The sequence below is a fragment of the Neofelis nebulosa genome, chromosome 2, assembly GCF_028018385.1.
Source record: "Neofelis nebulosa isolate mNeoNeb1 chromosome 2, mNeoNeb1.pri, whole genome shotgun sequence".
NCBI lineage: Eukaryota > Metazoa > Chordata > Mammalia > Carnivora > Felidae > Neofelis > Neofelis nebulosa.
Window position 1 is genome coordinate 183,083,302 of NC_080783.1, and position 20,750 is coordinate 183,104,051.

At 38.7% G+C, this 20,750-nt stretch overlaps 1 protein-coding gene across 8 annotated transcripts in view; it reads left to right on the forward strand.

Annotated features, from left to right (window-relative positions):
* Positions 1–20,750, forward strand: part of LOC131504751 (BEN domain-containing protein 5) — a 1,495,810-nt gene that overhangs the window by 658,224 nt on the left and 816,836 nt on the right. The gene's annotated exons all lie outside the window — the stretch shown is intronic.

Here is a 20,750-nt window from a genome sequence, read left to right on the forward strand (position 1 = left end):
CTGTCCTGTGCCGGTTCTGGGTGGCTCCCAGAGGGCACCATGCCAGGTAGAAAAATTGCCAGTGATCATGCATGCCAAAGCCCAGAATTCTGAAAGGTATAAATGTCTGTCTTTATGTTTTACCCAGCTTGTCTCCCTCCTGCCATGCCAGTAGGATGTCAGCTTTCTCTCAGAGCTTCCTGGCTCCAGTATGCTTTCTGTTATAGTTCAGTCCATCTGCTCCAGCAAAAACTTTGGCTCAGCTGTATGTAGCCAAAGGAGGACCTTTCCATGTCTAGAAAACCTTGGCAAGACTCTATGATCTAGTAAATTTGAAAAGTAGCAGGAAGGAAGAGGTCAGATTGAGCCTAAATATAATGATACAGGTGTCTGTTCTTTTAATGGACATTTTAAGCATTTTTTTTGCAGGCATTATGCCAGGCACAGTGTGGGGATATGAAGAGGGGAAAAACCCAACCATTCATTTACTCACCATTCACTCATCTATTCATCAATCAACTATTTATTGAGCATCTACATTTGCTGTTGGCCCTAGGGATATAGCAGTGGTCAAAACAGACATAATCTGTTTTTAAGGAACCCAGAGGAGGAAGGAATTCATCTTTTCTAGAAGAAAGAGGGTAGTTTCCTAGAGGCGATGATATTTGAGTTAAACATTGAAAGTTGAGTTTAATTACCATTGCTGATGGAGAAGGGAGTGGGTATGTGGGAGAGTCTAAGCATGGGAAACAGAGGGGACTTTGAATACTTAAAATCTCTGTCTTTCCTTCCAACTACTAGCAAATGCTTTCTCTTGGTAATTTTGCTTCCTGTCTCATTCAGTTCTCTTTAACAGCCTTGTGGGTTTTATCATTTCCATTTTATAGACAAAGGTTCAAAGAGGTTTAGTAACTTCTTCATGGTTTACTAGCTGGAAAGTGACAGAGCTAGGATTCAACTCCAGATCTCCTTGAGTCCAAAATCCATGCTCTTTTTATTATAGTGCTCTAATTTCCTAGAAAGAAGCACACAATTTATAATACATGTGATAGTTACTATAAAGCATGCAACTTTCCATGAATGTTCTTTATTACAGAACAAGCAACCTAAACAGAGTGAGTGGGGGAAAAATGTTAATGAGAAGAAAGACACTTGACATGTGAAAGATGAGTGGTACATCTCTCTGTGTCTGTGTGTGTACACGTGCATGCATTGGATGGGGGATGGTAGTGAAGTTTTCTAGCAGAAGGTATAACACATACAAAGACCTTAAGGCATGAAGGAGCCTATCTGGCAGGCTCAGGGCTTTACCTGGTTTTATGCTTTGTCATGGTTTATGTGCAATCTCTAAATTATTTCCTTGGAGCTGATATCTCCATTTTTATTAAATGTAAGAGACATTATTTTACTCATCCACTCCCACCCCTCATCTCCTGTGAATAGGATGTGGGCAGACAGGAAGAAATCAAATTATTTTCCAACAGGAGCACAGCCTGAACAGAACTCATTTGGAGTGTTAGCGCTCTGATCTGGCTTCTCTCACCACGCCACCACCTTGCTCACTTAATGGAATGAATATTGGAGAGGACAGAGGAAGTGTCTCAGAAAGAGAAGCTGTGACAATTTCTAAGTAAATGTAATAAATCAGGAAGATTTTTCAAAGGAAATAAAAAGTGTCATTTATGACAGTTGTAACTCCTACACCCACTAAGATTCTTGTACTGGTGCAGTTTAGACTCTCCCATGGTAGATAAAATTATTACTTGATGTGTCAAAATGGAGGAATGAGTTGGTTTTTTTTTCCCCCTTCATGCAGACATCTTGTTTTAAGCAGTCAATTCTATTTCTTCCTGTCCTCTCTCTATGTTGGTGAAACAAAGAAAACAAAGATAATCAGTGTTTAAAAAGTTGCATCAAGGAATTGAAATAGAGGGTTGTGGCATAAGCCACTGGAAATCATAATTATCACCCACAGGAGTTTCTAGGAAAGACAAACATGTATTTGAAGAGTTATTACTTCTATTTCACAGGAGGCCTAAGTTATAATGAAAATGATAATGATTACTATAAATATAATAACAAATATACAGCTACCATTGTTTCAAAATCTACCTTGTGCCAGGTATTATAATAGGTTCTTTTTAGATGTTATCTCATTGACTCCTTCAAATAGCACTATGCTGTGTGTATTATTATTGTTATATTGTAATTATTACTATGATTTCCATGGTAGGGATGAAGCCAGAGCTTTGAACTGATGTGCACAAAACCACGTAGTACTAAATGGCAGAAGCAGATTTCAAACTCAGTATTGTCTGACTTCCAAACTCATGCTGTTTCTTTAATGTCTCTGACCCATGGCCTGCTATTTCAGACATACTGTCAGGAAAATAATCCTTTGTGTGTATGTAGTAGTTCACAGTTTTCTAAGTACTTCAAGTCTACTCTCTTATTTGGCCTACATAGAAACCACTCTATAATAATAATTACTAACAATAATTCTTATCAGCCATATTAAAATAATAATAAAATAGGTATCATTTATACTTTTATAGAGTTTATAGAGTACTTACTGGGTGCCAAATGCTGTGTTAACATTTACATTTATGAGCTTACAACCGTACAATACAGTAGGTGCATATAATAGTTAAAAAAGCATGGATTGATGTCAGAGTACTGGGTTGGAATCCCAGCTCTACTACTTAACACCTATGTGAGCTTGGGTTAATTTCTCTACCTTAACTCTTCATTGTAAAATGGGTCAAGTAATTGTTCTTAATGGTGGTTTTGAATATTAAATTAGATAACCCTAAAGTGATTAGCATATAGTAAGTACTCTGTAAATGGTAATTTCTGTTTTACAGATGAGAAAATTGAGGATTAGAAAGAATATAGGGATTAGAAAGATTTAGCCCAAAATAGTCAAGGTGTGGAGCTGGAATTAGAATGCAAGTCTGCATGGTTCACAATTTGTCCTCTTACCCTATACCCTACTATTAACAGGCAGTAAGTACTTTTATTAAACGTGTTTTAAAATATGAGCCCTTTTTAATGTGAATGGTCTTCCATTAATCAATCTGTTACACATTATAAAAGCTCTCAGTTTCCTGTACAGACTCCCTACTCACAACCCACTCTGCCTTTGCATAACTCTTTCCTCTGCCTGTAGTAGTTTCTCCCCACTTACCTAAGTTATTTGTCATTCAGGATTCAATCTGAAGTATCACAGCCTCCCAAAAGGATTCCAGGTGGATTAGATAGTCTATCTCTGTAAATCCCAATCCCCCTTTCCCCTCCACCCCAGGTTTGCCCATGTGTCATAGTATAGTTACTTGAAATTTTAATTTTTTTATGCACAGTTATGGGCTCTTTGAGGGCAAGTAGACCTTCATGTCTTATTCATCTCTATCTCTAGTACATATCAGAGCTCCTGGCACATAATGAGTGTCCAATATATTGAATGAATGAATGAATGAATGAATGAATAAAAATAATTATTCAGGAGAGTTCTTAGCCAACATTATAGAATATGTGATGACATTTTTCTTCTTTATGTGAGACTACTGAGTAAGTATTTTAAAGACCTGGCAAAAATTAAGACCAACGGTAAAGAAAACTTTAAATATATCCACCCACATACACCCATAACTCCCCTCCTCCCCCCACCCCCTGTGGCAATCTTCTAAATATAGATTATAGTAATTTAGTTTCAAACAACTCATTTTCAGCATCTGACATATTCATTAACCCCAGGTTGGGATATTATTGTGGTGCATTAATTTTTCACCAGAGAAGACATTTGTCATCTGTGCAAGTATCATTAGTGCTTGCTACAAAGATGGAAATGACACACCATCTCTTCCTATTGAAGAACACAGGAGAATTTTAAATAGTATCTTCTGGGCTCTCTATACCAGCCAAGTCTGTGTACTTTTTGGACGCTCATTAGACAAAGCTCATTTGACATCATTAAGAACCTGCTTTATGAAGAGAGCAGAGTAATGTGAACCTCTGGGAAAATGAGGGTATGAATGCTGTATTTAATTGTTATTTTTCCCTTATATTTCTGAGAAATTTCTCCCATTTCTGTCACCTTTGTGAGCTCTAACAAGTCCTTGAATTTTGGTGTTTCCCAAAACTATCTTTAGGCTTCTATTAGTCTCAGTTTGTACTCTTTCCCACTCTCATGGGTCATATGCCATCTATATGATAATGACTTTCCTCTTCATCTCTAACCAGGCTCTCTCTCCTGAGCTCCAGACCCATGTATGCAGCTGCAGACTGTCTAGATAAATATACTGGAAAAAATCCCAGACACCTCAAATTCAACACATCTGAAATTTGGCTCATTATCTTCTTCCATCTCCAGACCTTTTTTTTTTTTGTCCTATAATTGAATGTTGCAAGGACATTTCCTCTTGTCTCAAATTTTCACCTAAGGGTCCAACAGTGAGTCCTTATGCAGTAGATATAGTCACATTCTAAAGAAGGGCTGCTAGATACATCACTTTAGGACCTGCAAATGGGGCCTGAATTGGCCCTGAGATCTTCATCCCATCATCTGTTTCCAGACTATATAAAGAGAAGACTAGAAATTCAGAGCAGACTTATTGAAGTATTAAGTTTGTTGACTTAGGGAAGCATATATAAGTGGAGTGGATCCTAGAAGACCCTTAAGAGAAAAAGTGGGAATACCTGCAAAAAGAGAATATTGTCTTCTCACTCCCTGGCCTGAAGCTTACTGAGTCACAGAAACTTTGCCAAACCTCTTAGGCTGTCATTAGAGGTGGTTGGAATTCTTTGGATAATTTTACAGGTGTACCAGGGTGTGGGATTATATAGGAACATAGATGTTAATGCTTACGACTTGCTTCAGAATTACCAATTTGGGAAGCTGACTAGAGTAACTTGTGAATGTAGGTGAGTAGGGAGACAATGGGGCATCCCTGATTTCCACTAATTCTGTGGAGGCAAGAAAATCATGAATTTCTCATGTCTAAGTGTATGCACAATGGTGAAAAGTAGTCTAGATTGAGCTTTCTTAAGGGTATTGCTCCCAAAAGGAGAGCTTGCTGGGTGATGACATGCCAGGAGTAAGTTGCTGTGAGGTGTTGTTACTGGGGGACAGAATCTGAGGGATATTGCACATATTTAGCCAATGCCCACTACCTATATTAATGAACTATGCAGTACTGGGTTCTCTGAAGGATCTTACAAATGAAACCCACATCTTCACCACCCAAGAGGATCAACCTATAAGTGCTTGCTACACAGAGAGCACTGACAATCAGATTACAACAGCACCATTCAAGTGAGATAGTTAGGACTTGGGATAGATTGGATGTGGGAGATGTCAAGTGGAAAATAATAAAGGATGACTATTGATTTTTTTCTCTTGAGAGTTTGAATGGAAGGTAGTGCCACTTACTATCATGGGGAAATGGAGAAGGAATGAGAGAGGCCAAGGTTAGAGGGAAACTTTAAAAGTTATCAACATAAATGTGATATTTGAAACCATGAGACTGGATGAAGTCAACAAAGGAAATACAGAAGAGGAGTGAGTGATGGGTATGTGAGTGTGTGTGTGTGTGTGTGTGTGTGTGTGTGTGTGTGTGTGTTTGTGTGTGTGTGGTATATGTGTGTGGAGGGACTTAAGTATTGTTTTTCTTTCCCATAAAATGATGAATGAGAATTTTTTAAGAGGATTATTTGGTGTTTAACTGATTTAGCACATTTGAAGGTGCCTTATAATCTAAAAGGAATATTTTAGGGGTGCCCAGTTGGCTTAGTTGGTTAAGTGTCTGACTCTTGATTTCCACTCAGGTCATGATCTCATGTTTGTGAGTTCGAGCCCTAAGTGGACTCTGCACTGGCAGCATGGAGCCTGCTTGGGATTCTCTCTCTCCCTTTCTCTCTGCCCCTCTCCTGCTCTTGCCCAAACGAGCTCTGTTTCTCTTTCAAAATAAGCAAATAAACGTTAAAAATTTTTTTTAAATGATACTTTAAAAAGGACTTAACTCTTGAGTTTGGCTCTGTGATGGAGGAATGATAGATAAGGATAGAGAACTAGGTAGAGGGCAGTTAGGAATGCTAATGGCTCTCAAAGGGAGTTTGAAAATCAAAACCTTTTTTATTTTTTTTTTATTTTTTATTTTTTTTTTTTTTTTTAATTTTTTTTTTTTTTGGGGGGACAGAGAGAGACAGAGCATGAACGGGGGAGGGGCAGAGAGAGAGGGAGACACAGAATCGGAAGCAGGCTCCAGGCTCTGAACCGTCAGCCCAGAGCCTGACGCGGGGCTCGAACTCACGGACCGTGAGATCGTGACCTGGCTGAAGTCGGACGCTTAACCGACTGCGCCACCCAGGCGCCCCTCAAAACCTTTTTTAAAATCATTAAATTAACATGCTCACTTTAGAATATTGAGAAAATCCACACAGAAGAAGAAACCACCATTTAAATACAACCACAATAACTTGCGGTTAGGTTCATTTGCTCCTGGTATTTTGTTCTACATATTTTTTATTTCTGCTTAATTTCTGTTTTATACTATATAGGACATTGTTAATTATCGACATGTAATGGACAGGTGGCCTTTAGTCTGAATTAGAATACTGAGCTTTCCTAGGTATGTTTAGAAATTGGTTGGTAGTTGGCCTCACATTCACTTGTGTACACATAGACCTACATGCTGCCTTTTAAAAACTGTTATATTCTTTGGGTAAATATCTAGTAGTTGAATTACTAAATCATATGGGATCTCTATTTTTAATAGAAATGAGGAACCTTCATACTGTTTTCCAAAGTGCTTGCACTAATTTACATTCCCACCAACAACGTATGAGGGTTACCTTTCTCCACATCCTTGCCAGCACTTGTTATTTCTTGTCTTTTTGATACTAGCCATTCTGACTGGTGTGAAGTGATATTTTATTGTGGGTTTGCACACTCAGTGGACACCAACTGTCTCTATCTGCCTGAGACTCCCTGAGTTTAGCATTGAAAGTCATGTCTTCTAGAAAACCTGTCAGTGCTGGGAAAAGTGGGATAGTTGATAACACTAAGTATACCAGTAATACATGACAGTAAGTGGAGTGCAAACTTGGGAGCCAGAGCTTGTAAGTACATGGCCCTTTCTCAAGGTGCAGAAGGAAACTAACTAACTTTCATTCTATGTGCTGGTCTATGTAATGCCAGCACCTGGTCAATCCTGTGATCACATGGAGATCACATGGAGACAGTATCTACTTTGCTTACAACTTTTTGTCCCCAGTGTTCTCAGTACATGTGATGAAGGCAAATTGATCCCTGGAAGAGCAAGAGGCCACCTTTTGATTGCCTGGAAAGATGATTTAATCTCTGGGACCCTAAAATCAAGCCCAGTTCCTGGCAAAGGCTAGGCCTTCAGTTTCAGTATTTTTATTGTTGTCTGTTTTGTTTGCTTTGCTTTTTGAGTTATTGTCCTTTTTGAAACCATTTATTAAACATGTATTATTACATGCCAGGGATTGTATGAATAATTTTTACACACTTTTTATGTCTAATTATCACTTTACATCTGTGAAGTAGGCAGCATTTTGTTTGTCTTATAAATGAAGCAACTAAGGCTTGCTAATAAGTGGCAGAGCTGCTTTTTGTATTTTAATCTTATGACTCCAGTCCAGTTCCCTTTGCCTTCTTCTAAAATCCTATTCAGTAGCCTAAATTACAGAAAGCTACTTAATCTAATCCAACCCATTCCACTCTAATTCAGTGTAATTGAACACATACTTACCAAAGCCTATTTGTGACTAGAGGTGCAGTAAACACTAATGGACCAGTGTCTGATTCATGTCTGAACCTCTAGCTCTTAACATGTCTACTCACACATGGTGCTCACTGAAGGCCTGTTGAAATTAATATAGAATTAATAAGTCATGGTCTTGTCCTCAAGGAACATATTCTCTTGTGATAAAGACAAACATATGTAAACCTATCAAATGGAGAATATTCTCAGAAGTGTTAGAGCTATATAAACCATACTAGGCTTTGTAACCTGCTTTTTTCACTTATCAATAGTTGATGAATATCTTTCTTTTCAATAAGTATTGATCTTACCATCCTTTTTAAGTGCTCTATCATTTTCCATTGTAAAAATGTTTCACACCTTATATAATAAACTTTCTATGGTCAGACATTGAAGTTTCCAATTATAAGGAGTGGACATTCTTGTAACTAAATCTGTACACTATTTCTTATGTATAAGTTCTATTAAAAAAAAAAAACTTACAGTACCAACCAAAACTCAAATGAACTTGTTCATGGGAAAATGACAGCTTGTCAGTAAAAGTATTCAAGTGAAGGATGGTCATCACTTTTGGAATGGTGAAAGATACTGAGTATAGTGGAGTGGATGATAGTGGCAGGGAGATTGGAGAGAGAGAGGAATCTGAAGAAGTGGACATGGGACCTACAGAATGTGTAGAATTTGGATAAGGAATGAAGTGGAACAAGAGTCCCAGTGACAAGAAGACAACTGAATGTCGTGCTGTATAACTGAGATGGAGGAAGTAGCAAGACATGAATTTGTACAGGTCAACAGGACTTCCACTGTGTGCCACAGGGACCATTTCTCCTAATTCCTTACAACACTCTAAAGAAGTTATTATCCCCTGTTTACTGAAGAAGAGACTAAGCTGTTTGTTCTGTGACTATGGGGCAAATTCCTTATGTTTTGTTAGCCTCAGTTTCCCCATCAGTCAAATGAGGATTGTTTGATATCTGCTTTATAGAGTAGTTAAGAGGATAAATTCACAGAATCTGATATATAGTAAATATTAAGTAGAAGTTGAATATTCTGAATCTAATGCCTGTTTTTTTCTGATACATATGCTATTTCTCACAGAATTAGATTAGGACAATGGAGCCCATTTCAGGCCCTCTCGCATGCTACTCTTAGGATAGGACCCCTGATACTTACAACTTGGTCTGATTCTCCTAGGTACAAGGCCTGGGCCTGTCTTTATACTGCAGATAGGACATCTTTAATGCTTGCAGGGCCTGAGGAAATGGTTCTAAGAAGCTACCATCATAACTTACCATCAAGGAGCAGTCTCATTGTGAAGCTCTTGACTCTTAGCTGAGAACAAAGCAGGTACACAGGATGAGCATCTGCAGGAGAGCACAGAGAGGCAGGAAGGAGAGAAACTGCCTAATAGGTAATGGTGGGTACCAGTCTCCTTTGTAAACCCCTTTTGTCTGGGTTTAGCCCTAACTCTTTACCCATCACTTTATGTACCACCCATGACCATTAGGTCAAAGTTGACATCCCCTCCATTTCATAACTTAGTTCTTGTGCACAGTTATCTTGACCTGGACATGTGCTCTAGTCAGCATTCCCTACATTTCTTGATGAACATGATATTCATCATTACATTCCAGAGTCACAGATACTTTGGAATAAGTCTACTGGGCATAGGCTTTGAGGTCAATCAGAGGAAGATTATTGTTAAGGTTTGAGTTTAAAAGACCTTGTTAGGAAGTAGTTATTTTGTTTAGGTAACTGCCAGGTGTCAAGAAAGCTCCCTTTGTTTAGATGCAAATAATTCTTCCTAGGAAGGTATTTCCTACTTGGCCTGCATTCAGATCCACATCTCAACAAACCTTCAGGATCAACATACTTCTTTCCTGCCTGTCAAGAATGAAATACCTACACTGGGCTTCATCAATCCTGATGCTGCCTCCTTATTTTTTATAACCAAGGTCATTTTGCTTGGAGTTTATATTTGCCATGCAAATTGAAATGAAACCATAAAAGGAATTCTTGGCATTTGTTGCTGTGCTGATAGTGTCTTATTTTTCAACATGTTGAGCTAGTGAGGAGGGAGTATTTGAAAAATGTAAGGTGATAGAAGATCCATTTGCTTGCCTGAAAATAACACTTGTCTGCTTTAGGAAACACATCAACAAATCAGCTTGGCTAATCAGTCATTTGTTTTCTGGACATCTAGTTTATTGGATTAATGCTCTTTTGGGACATTTGGAAGTATGTGAAGATGTCTGTGTCTGTGGCTTATCAGAATGTCTATTCAAGGCAGGAATTAAAAATCAGGTTTTCTCTTCTTTAGGAAAGGAAGCCATGATCAGTGGGGGAGAGATTTGAATTAAACAATAGAGGAGTCTTAGTTTTCTGAAATATAGTGATATAAGATGGGTTCCCTCCACCCCCCCAGCATCCTGATTTTGGAGGGAGTACTTTGGAAGGATCTTTGTGGTTGATTCATAATGTCTTTTTCATGTTCTCTTTTATAGAAGCATAAAATGAGATTAAATTGTTTTATATTCCTAAAGATTTAAGAACTATTTCCAGTGTCTTAGTCCGTTTGGACTACTATAACAAAAGTTTTGGCTGCTATAGTCCGTTTGGACTACTACAACAAAAGTTTTGGCTGCTATAGATTGGGTGGCTTAAACAAACAAACAAAAAAACCCCAAAACTCCTTTATTTCTTACAGTTCTAGAGGTGGGAAGCCTAAGATCAAGATATTGGCAGTTTTGGTGTCTGGTAAAGGCCTGCTTTCTAATTCATAAACTGTTGTCTTCTCACCACTGTGTCCTCACATGGTAGAAAGAATGAGAGAACATTGGTGTTTTGTGTTGTGTTGTTTTGTTTTGTTTTGTTTTGTTTTGTTTTTATGAGGGCACTAATCCCATTTGTGAGAGCTCTACTCTCATGACCTTGTCAACTTCCAACAGCCCCATTTCCCAACATTATCACATTTGGAAGTAAGGAACTCAGCATAGGAATTTGGGGACATACAAACATTCAGTTCATAATACCCAGAGATATTTGTTCTTAAGTGACCCAATTGCTTCATTATAGTGAGAAATCTTCCCTCACATAGGACTGGCTCCATGAAGGGAGGAGTGCTCAGGAGAACTCTCTCAGGTTGAACTCTCTGGGCAATACTGGAAAGGGGAATTAGTCATCAGTTGATACCTCCTTCATTTGAAAAAACATTAGTCATTTGCTCTCTGAGGAGGTGAACTGTTTTTTTCTTAACTTTTTTTTATTTTGAGAGAGAGAGAGAGAGCAGGGCAGAGGGGCAGAGGGAGAGAGAATCTTAAGCAGGCTCCATGCTGAGTATGTCATCAAGCAGCATGAGGCTTGATCCCGACCTGAGTCAAATCAAGAGTGGGATGCTGCGAGTGCTTGGGTGGCTCAGTTGGTTAAGCATCCCACTCTTGATTGCGGCTCAGGTCATGTTCTCATGGTTTGTGAGTTTACGCCGGTCAGTGAGTTCGAGCTCAACATCAGGCTCTGTGTTGACAGCACGGGGCCTGTTTGGGATTCTCTCTCTCTCCCTCTCTTCTCTCTCTGCCCTCCACCCCCCCTCAAAATAAATAAACTTAAAAAAAAAAGAGTTGGACATTCAACCAACTGAACCACCTAGGCATCCCAGGAGGTGAACTTTTGTAGAGAACTAAATTAAAATGAGGAGGACAACATGTTAAAATCCATGTAATAAGGAGGAAGAATAAAATTGGGAGGTGGGGATCATGAGTTCAATTTTATACATGGTAAATTTGGGATACCAATTAGACATATAAGACAAAATATCAAATAAGTAGTTGGGATAATTATCTGGAGCTTCAAGGGAAAGTTAGGGCTTAAAATATATATTAGTCATTAGCATAGAGATGATATTTAAATTAAAGAGAATGGATGAGAACACCTAGGGACCAAGTGTAGCTAGAGAAGATGAGAGGGATAAGAGAAGAACCCTAGGGGTTCTTCAGCATTAGAAGTCTGGAAGAGAGGAAGAAACTGACAGATATAACTGCGAAAGAGTGACTGGTGAGCTAAGGAAAGCTGGAAGTATAATGACATGAAGCCAAGTGAAAAAAGCTTTCAAGAAAGGCAAGAGTGATAAACTGTGTCAAATGCTCTTTAACGATTGAATAAGATGAGAACTGATCATTGATCAGTTGATGTCTTTTCCATCCTCCCTCCCAGGCTGCAGTCCTCCTTGTATTGTGGACCATGCATGACACAGGATGTGCAGTAATTGTATGTTTATTAATTACATTCTTGTAATTACCCATTTACTGCTTTCTGGACTCTCCTTGTGGAAGCCACTCCCAGTTTAGGAATAGGCCATATTTAGCAGTTTATTTCTGTTCAGGAATCCACAAAAGCCTGTTTGATTAAATGCCCTAGTATGCCAGAGCCAGAAGGGCTCTTAGTCCTGTGCCCTCATTTTGTTGATGAAGAACCTAAGACTCTGACAGGAAAAGTGAATTGCTAAAGGACACACAGCAGTTTAACCTCAGAGCTGGAAGTAGAACTCAGACCTCACAGGTCAGAGGTGTTCTTTGACCTCTGTGCCACTTCTTCCATCGTATAAGATTAATTCCTATGGGTCTTCAAAGATTTTATACCTTTAATTGATTATGACTAAAATGAAAACATCCTATGAATGTGGTAATACTTAAAATAGTTCAAGTTCAAACCCTTAAGAAATGGAACACAGTCACCTAGATGCAGGAAGGAGGATAAACTTGGGAAAGGAGAATCACAAGATCCTGAAGACATAGGTGGTGTTATAGAGAAACGACCAACATGACCTGGGTTTGGATTGAAACCCTGTCTACCAGTATCATGTGAACTCTGGTAAGTTTCTTAACCTTCTTCAACCTCATCTGTAAATTAGGGACAATGAATGTGTCCTATTGATAAGTTAGGAGGATTAGGAATAGCATATCTAGAGTGCTCAGCTTTTGTCTGATGTGTGATAGACACTCAATACACAATAGCTCTTTATTATTATTTTATCTGTCTTCATTTTTCTTCTCTTGGTGCTATGGGTGTACTTCCAGCAGCCCTAGATCAAGTCATTCTCTCCAGAGGCTTGTTGTTCCTGTCTCTGGCCACTACTGTCAGACCTGTGGCTTCCAGATCTCTGGCAGCTTTGCCTCCTGGCAGACTGGAAGTAAGGCCTTTAAAACTGCCTGGAGCTGATATTCTGTGCCTCAGGGACTCTGTCCAGATTAAGCAGTCCCCATCAGGGGCAGCCACTGCTGAGGCTCTTTCTCCTCTTCCCAAAGACTCATACTAAAGCTTTCTTTCTGCAAAGAAAATGTTTGAATTAATATGGCCAAATAACTTTAAGACTGAGAATGCTTCATTCAAACTAGCAGTTTGATAAGTTGTTTTCAGCATGCCAGGCAATGTGTTAGTTCCCAAACTCTGGGAGTTTGGTTTAGAAAGGGAGGCAGACATGGAAACAGATAATTTTTCAATAAAGTTAACTGACCACTCAGCAGAGATTCAAGCAGCATGCTGTGGGAATGTAGAGTAGGGAAGGCAAGAAAACTTCCTGGGATGGGTGTAGTTTAAGCTGGATCTTATAGGATAAATAATGTGTAGATGGATGGATAATTAGGGAAACTACGTTTCATGCAAATGTATGCAGGCAGCACATACACAGGCTATTTAGGGAAGAAGGAATGGAGATTAAAAAACAGAGCAAGGGAGGGACACCTGTGTAGCTCAGTCCATTAAGTATCAGACTCTTTATTTTCTTAACACATAACATAAGATTTACATTCTTAACAAGTTCTTTTTTTTTAAATGTACATCCAAGTTAGTTAGCATATAGTGCAACAATGATTTCAGGAGTAGATTCCTTAATGCCCTTACCCATTTAGTGCATCCCCCCTCCCATAATCCCTCCAGTAACCCTCTGTTTGTTCTCCATATTAAACAGTCTCTTATGTTTTGCCCCCTCCCTGTTTTTATATTATTTTGCTTCCCTTCCCTTATGTTCATCTGTTTTATATCTTAAAGTCCTCATATGAGTGAAGTCTTATGATATTTGTCTTTCTCTAATTTCGCTTAGCATAATACCCATTAGTTCCATCCAAGTAGTTGAAATGGCAAATTTCATTCTTTTTGATTGCCGAGTAATACTCCAGTGTGTGTGTGTGTACACTACATCTTCTTTATCCATTCATCCATCAATGGACATTTGGGCTCTTTCCATACTTTGGCTATTGTTGATAGTGCTGCTATAAACATTGGGGTGCATGTGTGCCTTTGAAGCAGCATACCTGTATCCCTTGGTAGTGCAATTGCTGGGTCTTAGGGTAGTTCTATTTTTAATTTTTTTGAGGAAACTCCATAGTTTTTTCCAAAGTAGCTACACCAGTTTGCATTCCCACCAGCAGTGCAAAAGAGATGCTCTTTCTCCACATCCTCGCCAACATCTGTTATTGCCTGAGTTGTAAATGTTAGCCATTCTGACAGGTGTGAGGTGGTATCTCATTGTGGTTTTGATTTGTATTTCCCTGATGATGATTGATGTTGAGCATTTTTTCATGTGTCTGTTGGCCACCTGGATGTCTTCTTTGGAGAATTGTCTATTCCTGTCTTTTTCTCATTTCTTCACTGGATTATTTGTTTTGTGGGGTGTTGAGTTTGATAAGTTCTTTATAGATTTTGGATACTAAATATTTATCTGATATGTCATTTGTTAATATATTCTCCCATTCTGCCAGTTGCCTTTTAGTGTTGCTGATTGTTTCCTTCGCTGTGTAGAAGCTTTTTATTTCGATGAGGTTCCAATAGTTCATTTTTGCTTTTGTTTCCCTTGCCTCCGGAGATGTGTTGAATAAGAAGTTGCTGCGGCCAAGATCAAAGAGTTTTTGCCTGCTTTCTCCTCGAGGATTTTGATGGCTTCCTGTCTTATATTTAGGTCTTTCATCCATTTTGAGTTTATTTTTGTGTATGGTGTAAGAAAGTGGTCCAGGTTCATTCTTCTGCATGCTGCTGTCCAGTTTTCCCAGTACCATTTGCTGAGGAGTCTTTTTCTGGGTTCTCTATTCTGTTCCATTGATATGAGTGTCTGTTTTTGTGCCAGTACCATATTGTCTTGATGACTACAGCTTTGTAGTACAACTTGAAGTCTGGGATTGTGATGCCTCATGCTTTGGTTTTCTTTTTTAAGAAGCCATGCTTTGGCTGTTTGGGGTCTTTTCTGGTTCCATACAAATTTTAGGATTGTTTGTTCTAGCTCTGTGAAGAATTCTGGTGTTATATTGATAGGGATTGCATTGGATGTGTAGATTGCTTTGGGTAGTATTGACATTTTAACAATATTTTTTCTTCCTATCCAGGATCATGGAATATTTTTCCATTTTTTTGTATCTTCAATTTCTTTCATATGTTTTCTATAGTTTTCAGTTTTTTTGTATCTTCTTCAGTTTCTTTCACAGGTTTTCTATAGTTTTCAGTGATTTTCCACCTCTTTGGTTAGATTTATTCCTAGGTATTTTATGGGTTTTGGTGCAATTGTAAATGGGATCGATTCCTTGGTTTCTCTTTCTGTTGCTTCATTGTTGGTGTATAGGAATGCAACCAATTTCTGTGCATTGATTTCATATCCTGCTACTTTGCTGAATTCATGGATCCGTTCTAGCAGTTTTCTCTGGTGGAATCCTTTGGTTTTTCCATATAGAGTATTATGTCATCTGTGAAGAGTTGAAAGTTTGACCTCCTCCTGGCTGATTTGGACACCTTTTATTTCTTTGTGTTGTCTGATCGCTGAGGCTAAGTCTTCCAATATTATGTTGAATAACAGTGGCGAGAGTGGACATCCCTGTCCTGTTCCTGACTTTGGGGGAAAGTTCTTAGTTTTTCCCCATTGAGGATGGTATTAGCATTGGGTCTTTCATATATACCTTTTATGATCTCAAGGTATAATCCTTCTATCCGTACTTTCTTGAGTGTTTTTATCAAGAAAGGATGTTGTATGTTATCAAATGCCTTCTCTGCATCTATTGAGAGGATCATGTGGTTCTTGTCCTTTCTTTTATATGTCCTTTTGATATGATGAATCACATTGATTGTTTTGTGGATATACCAGCCCTGCATCCCAGGTATAAATCCCACTTGGTCGTGGTGAATAATTTTTTTAATGTATTATTGAAACTGTTGGCTAATATCATGTTGAAGATTTTGGTTTACATCCATGTTCATCAGGAAAATTGATCTATAGTTCTCCTTTTTCTTGGGCCTCTGTCTGGTTTTGGAATCAAGGTAATGGTGGCTTCATAGAAAGAGTTTGGAAGTTTTCCTTCCATTTCTATTTTTTGGAACAGCTTCAAGAGATTAGGTGTCAACTCTTCCTTAAATGCTTGGCAGAATTCCTCTGGAAAGCCATCTGGCCTTGGACTCTTGTTTCTTGGGATATTTTTGATAACTAATTCAATGTCTTTACTGCTTATGGGTTTGTTCAAATTTTGTTTTTTCCTGCTTCAGTTTTGGTAGTTTATATGTTTCTAGGAATTTGTCCATTCTTTCAAGATTGCCCATTATAATTGGCATATAATTGCTCATAATATTCACTTATTATTGTTTTTATTTCTGTGTTGGTTGTGATCTCTCCTCTTCTTGATTTTACTTATTTGGGTCCTTTCCTTTGTCTTTTTGATCAAACTGGCTGGTGGTTTATCAATTTTGCTAATTGTTCCGAAGAACCAGCTTCTGGTTTCATTGATCTGTACTGCTGTTTTTTGGTTTTTTGGTTTTTTTTTTTTTTGGTTTTGATAACATTGATTTCTTTTTTTTTTTTCAATATATGAAATTTATTGTCAAATTGGTTTCCATACAACACCCAGTGCTCATCCCAAAAGGTACCCTCCTCAATACCCATCACCCACCCTCCCCTCCCTCCCACCCCCCATCAACCCTCACTTTGTTCTCAGGTTTTTTTAAATTTTTTTTTAACGTTTATTTATTTTTGAGACAGAGAGAGACAGAGCATGAACGGGGGAGGGGCAGAGAGAGAGGGAGACACAGAATCGGAAGCAGGCTCCAGGCTCTGAGCCATCAGCCCAGAGCCCGACGCGGGGCTCGAACTCACGGACCGTGAGATCGTGACCTGAGATGAAGTCGGACGCTTAAGCGACTGAGCCACCCAGGCGCCCCTGTTCTCAGTTTTTAACAGTCTCTTATGCTTTGGCTCTCTCCCACTCTAACCTCTTTTTTTTTTTCCTTCCCCTCCCCATGGGATTCTGTTACATTTCTCAGGATCCACATAAGAGTGAAACCATATGGTATCTGTCTTTCTCTGTATGGCTTATTTCACTTAGCATCACACTCTCCAGTTCCATCCACGTTGCTACAAAAGGCCATATTTCATTTTTTCGCATTGCCACGTAGTATTCCATTGTGTATATAAGCAACAATTTCTTTATCCATTCATCAGTTGATGGACATTTAGGCTCTTTGAATAATTTGGCTATTGTTGAGAGTGCTGCTATAAACATTGGGGTACAAGTGCCCCTATGCATCAGTACTCCTGTATCCCTTGGATAAATTCCTAGCAGTGCTATTGCTGGGTCATAGGGTAGGTCTATTTTTAATTTTCTGAGGAACCTCCAAACTGCTTTCCAGAATGGCTGCACCAATTTGCATTCCGACCAACAGTGCAAGAGGGTTCCCGTTTCTCCACATCCTCTCCAGCATCTATAGTCTCCTGATTTGTTCATTTTGGCCACTCTGACTGGCATGAGGTGACATCTCAGTGTGGTTTTGATTTGTATTTCCCTGATACGGAGCGACGTTGAACATCTTTTCATGTGCCTGTTGGCCATCCGGATGTCTTCTTTAGAGAAGTGTCTATTCATGTTTTCTGCCCATTTCTTCACTGGGTTATTTGTTTTTCGGGTGTGGAGTTTGGTGAGCTCTTTATAGATTTTGGATACTAGCCCTTTGTCCGATATGTCATTTGCAAATATCTTTTCCCATTCCGTTGGTTGCCTTTTAGTTTTGTTGGTTGTTTCCTTTGCTGTGCAGAAGCTTTTTATCTTCATAAGGACCCAGTAATTCACTTTTGCTTTTAATTCCCTTGCCTTTGGAGATGTGTCGAGTAAGAGATTGCTACGGCTGAGGTCAGAGAGGTCTTTTCCTGCCTTCTCCTCTAAGGTTTTGATGGTTTCCTGTCTCACATTCAGGTCCTTTATCCATTTTGAGTTTATTTTTGTGAATGGTGTGAGAAAGTGGTCTCGTTTCAACCTTCTGCATGTTGCTGTCCAGTTCTCCCAGCACCATTTGTTAAAGAGACTGTCTTTTTTCCATTGGATGTTCTTTCCTGCTTTGTCAAAGATGAGTTGGCCATACGTCTGTGGGTCTATTTCTGGGGTTTCTATTCTATTCCATTGGTCTACGTGTCTGTTTTTGTGCCAATACCATGCTGTCTTGATGATTACAGCTTTGTAGTAGAGGCTAAAGTCTGGGATTGTGATGCCTCCTGCTTTGGTCTTCTTCAAAATTACTTTGGCTATTCGGGGCCTTTTGTGGTTCCATATGAATTTTAGGATTGCTTGTTCTAGTTTCGAGAAGAATGCTGGTGCAATTTTGATTGGGATCGCATTGAATGTGTAGATAGCTTTGGGTAGTGTTGACATTTTGACAATATTTATTCTTCCAATCCATGAGCAGGGAATGTCTATTTCTTTATATCTTCTTCAATTACCTTCATAAGCTTTCTATAGTTTTCACCATACAGATCTTTTACATCTTTGGTTAGATTTATTCCTAGGTATTTTATGCTTCTTGGTGCAATTGTGAATGGGATCAGTTTCTTTATTTGTCTCTCTGTTGCTTCATTGTTAGTGTATAAGAATGCAACTGATTTCTGTACATTGATTTTGCATCCTGCAACTTTGCTGAATTCATGTATCAGTTCTAGCAGACTTTTGGTGGAGTCTATTGGACTTTCCATGTATAATATCATGTCATCTGCAAAAAGCGAAAGCTTGACTTCATCTTTTCCTTTTGTTGTCTGATTGCTGATGCTAGAACTTCCAGCACTATGTTAAACAACAGTGGTGAGAGTGGGCATCCCTGTCGTGTTCCTGATCTCAGGGAAAAAGCTCTCGGTTTTTCCCCGTTGAGGATGATGTTAGCTGTGGGCTTTTCATAAATTCCTTTTATGATCTTTAAGTATGCTCTTTCTATCCCGACTTTATCAAGGGTTTTTATTAAGAAAGGGTGCTGGATTTTGTCAAAGGCCTTTTCTGCATCGATTGACACGATCATATGGTTCTTCTCTTTTTTTTTGTTAATGTGATGTTTCACATTGATTGATTTGCGAATGTTGAACCAGCCCTGCATCCCAGGAATGAATCCCACTTGATCATGGTGAATAATTCTTTTTATATGCTGTTGAATTCGATTTGCTAGTATCTTATTGAGAATTTTTGCATCCATATTCATCAGGAATATTGGCCTGTAGTTCTCTTTTTTTACTGGGTCTCTGTCTGGTTTAGGAATCAAAGTAATACTGGCTTCATAGAATGAGTCTGGAAGTTTTCCTTCCCTTTCTATTCCTTGGAATAGCTTGAGAAGGATAGGTATTATCTCTGCTTTAAACGTCTGGTAGAACTCCCGTGGGAAGCCATCGGGTCCTGGACTCTTATTTGTTGGGAGATTTTTGATAACCGATTCAATTTCTTCACTGGTTATGGGTCTGTTCAAGCTTTCTATTTCCTCCTGATTGAGTTTTGGAAGAGGGTGGGTGTTTAGGAATTTGTCCATTTCTTCCAGGTTGTCCAATTTGTTGGCATATAATTTTTCATAGTATTCCCTGATAATTGTTTGTATCTCTGAGGGATTGGTTGTAATAATTCCATTTTCATTCATGATTTTATCTATTTGGGTCATCTCCCTTTTCTTTTTGAGAAGCCTGGCTAGAGGTTCGTCAATTTTGTTTATTTTTTCAAAAAACCAACTCTTGGTTTCGTTGATCTGCTCTACAGTTTTTTTAGATTCTATATTGTTTATTTCTGCTCTGATCTTTATGATTTCTCTTCTTCTGCTGGGTTTAGGCTGCCTTTGCTGTTCTGCTTCTATTTCCTTTAGGTGTGCTGTTAGATTTTGTATTTGGGAGTTTTCTTGTTTCTTGAGATAGGCCTGGATTGCGATGTATTTTCCTCTCAGGACTGCCTTCGCTGCGTCCCAAAGCGTTTGGATTGTTGTATTTTCATTTTCGTTTGTTTCCATATATTTTTTAATTTCTTCTCTAATTGCCTGGTTGACCCACTCATTCGTTAGTAGGGTGTTCTTTAACCTCTATGCTTTTGGAGGTTTTCCAGACTTTTTCCTGTGGTTGATTTCAAGCTTCATAGCATTGTGGTCTGAAAGTATGCATGGTATAATTTCAATTCTTGTAAACTTATGAAGGGCTGTTTTGTGACCCAGTATGTGATCTATCTTGGAGAATGTTCCATGTGCACTCGAGAAGAAAGTATATTCTGTTGCTTTGGGATGCAGAGTTCTAAATATTTCTGTCAAGTCCATCTGATCCAATGTATCATTCAGGGCCCTTGTTTCTTTATTGACTGTGTGTCTAGATGATCTATCCATTTCTGTAAGTGGGGTGTTAAAGTCCCCTGCAATTACCACATTCTTATCAATAAGGTTGCTTATGTTTATGAGTAATTGTTTTATATATTTGGGGGCTCCGGTATTCGGCACATAGACATTTATAATTGTTAGCTCTTCCTGATGGATAGACCCTGTAATTATTATATAATGCCCTTCTTCATCTCTTGTTACAGCCTTTAATTTAAAGTCTAGTTTGTCTGATATAAGTATGGCTACTCCAGCTTTCTTTTGGCTTCCTGTAGCATGATAAATAGTTCTCCATCCCCTCACTCTCAATCTAAAGGTGTCCTCAGATCTCAAATGAGTCTCTTGTAGACAGCAAATAGATGGGCCTTGTTTTTT